Source organism: Octopus bimaculoides, chromosome 8, assembly GCF_046866305.1.
Source record: "Octopus bimaculoides isolate indiv1 chromosome 8, ASM4686630v1, whole genome shotgun sequence".
Classification (NCBI taxonomy): Eukaryota; Metazoa; Mollusca; class Cephalopoda; order Octopoda; family Octopodidae; genus Octopus; species Octopus bimaculoides.
In genome coordinates this window covers 62,845,692-62,848,191 of record NC_142935.1, presented here as the reverse complement: position 1 = coordinate 62,848,191, position 2,500 = coordinate 62,845,692, and the positions used below count along the sequence as shown (strand labels likewise).

General features: G+C 34.0%; 1 protein-coding gene across 4 annotated transcripts in view; it reads left to right on the top strand.

Moving 5' to 3' along the window:
• LOC106883493 (uncharacterized) overlaps positions 1-2,500 on the top strand; it is a 379,952-nt gene that overhangs the window by 55,603 nt on the left and 321,849 nt on the right. For all 4 annotated transcript variants that reach the window (XM_089356613.1, XM_089356599.1, XM_089356614.1 and 1 more), the window contains exon 2: positions 995-1,108. The gene's annotated coding sequence lies outside the window, so the exon portion shown is untranslated. The remainder of the gene's footprint in view (positions 1-994; positions 1,109-2,500) is intronic.

The window sequence follows — 2,500 nt, the reverse complement described above, 5'->3', positions numbered from 1 at the left end:
TATAAAACTTGCCCTGCTTTCCCAAAGAGTTCTCCTCACATTCTTATGAAACTTTCCTCTTTGTCTCTCCTCCCACCCACTGCCCACTCACCTAGTCCAGTCCTCTGTGTCATTTCACCTGTATTCACCCCTCCACTGTACCTTGAGGGTATGTTCTGACACATATCTATCAACATCTCTCACTCTCCATTTCTATCTTTCTCTCTAAGTCTCTCTTCCACTCTCTCCTTCCACAACTCGCGTATCCTTGTATCTTCTCCACAGCTTGACCCCTATCTATATTCCTCTGTCATTCTCTTAATCTCTCATCAATTTACACAAGGCTACCTCCCTTGATACTTTTGATAAGAAGACCATATTACAAAAATTACAAACCAGTTTTACAATGTTACAAACCAAATTTCAGCATGTTACAAACTGAGTTTCATGTTGTTGCAAACCAAATCTCATTATGTTACAAACCAGTTTTACCATGTTACAAATCAAATTTCAGCATGTTACAAACTGAGTTTCATGTTGTTGCAAACCAAGTCTCATTATGTTACAAACCAGTTTTACCATGTTACAAACCAAATTTCAGCATGTTACAAACTGAGTTTCATGCTGTTGCAAGCCAAGTTTAAATATGTTACAAACCAGTGTTACCATGTTACAAATCAGTTTCTGTTACAAACCAGTTCCAGCATCTTACAAATACATTACTTTTTTACATATCGTATTGATTTCAAATTTTGGCACAAGGTCAGCAATTTCTGGGAGAGGGTAAGTTGATTACATCGACTCCAGTGTTCAACTGGTACCTAGTTTATCAACCCAAGAGGATGAAAGGCAAAGTTGACCTCAGCGGAACGATTCTGCCAGCTCACTGCCTTGTTAAACATTATATAAAAGGCTAATTTTCACCATGTTATAAACCATATTTGCTATGTTAACTTTCAGTGCATACTTCATGTTTTCTACATTACAGTTATAATTAATTACATTCTCTTTACAGGTTTTATACATAGAAAGATAAGCCTGAAATAGCTGTCAGGAAGACCAACTACCATTGGGATTTTACCAAAGAGGTACATCAGAGGACCTCTTCATTATCTGTTATGAAGTTAAGGTGAGTGCTATATATATATATATATGTGCATGTGTGTGTGTGTGTGTGTGTGTGTGTGTGCATCATTCATTATTCACTATTGATGTGTAATTATTAATTTTGTATTAGTGTTCATGAACAACAGAGCTCATATAACCATCCTTATTTCATTCCATAACTTTTATATGGCGCAGGAGTGGCTGTCTGGTAAGTAGCCTGCTTACCAACCACATGATTCCGGGTTCAGTTCCACGGCAATGAATCTTGGGCAAGTGTCTTCTACGATAGCCTTGGGCCGACCAAAGCCTTGTGAGTGGATTTGGTAGACAGAAACTGAAAGAAGCCCATCGTATATATATATATATGTATATATTTGTGTGTCTGTGTTTGTTCCCCTACCATCGCTTGATAACCGATGTTGGTATGTTTACTACCCTGTAACTTAGCGATTTGGCAAAACAGACCGATAGGATAAGTACTAGGCTTACAAAGAATAAGTCCTGGGGTTGATTTTCACAACTAAAGGCAGTGCTCCAACATGGCCACAGTCGAATGACTGAAACAAATAAAAGAATAAAAGAAAAGAATAAGTTCAGCTAGTTCTGGGAGGCAGGTGGGGAGTAAGTCAATTACATCAAACCCCCAGTACTCAACTGGTACTTTACCCAGATCATAAAGGTGGATGAAATACCCCTAAGAATTTTTCCAATCCTGCTAAAAATTTTGTCAGGTCATCCCCTTATACAGATAGAAAAATATTAGCAGGTTTTAAATATATGGTTTTTGAAATTGCCAACCATGATGTTTGATGCCCATGTCATCTGGTTTTAAGTTAACTTTTTAATTCTTTGCTTCAGTAACTCATGTATGCGTATGTACACATGTTCATACACACACACACACACACGTATATGTATATGTGTGTGTGTGTGTGTGTGTGTGTGTGTGTATACATGTATTAGTGTATCTCAAGTAGATTCCTCGGAATGGGAATATATATATGTGTGTATGTATATATATATATATATATATATATATATATATATATACATATATATACATATATATACATATATATATATATACATGCATATACACACATACATATATATATGTATATATATATATATATATGTATATATATATGTATATATATATATATATATATGTATATATATATGTATATATGTGTATATATATATATATATATGTATATATATATATATATATATATATATATATATATATATATATATATATATATATATATATACACTCATGTATATATGAATGTGTGTGTGTGTGTATGTTTATATTTGTAAAATATATATGCATTGACAAGGATACTGGGAAAAAGAATTGGTGCTATCATACCAAAATACCTTGTGGTATTTATTGTCCCCAAGTCACACA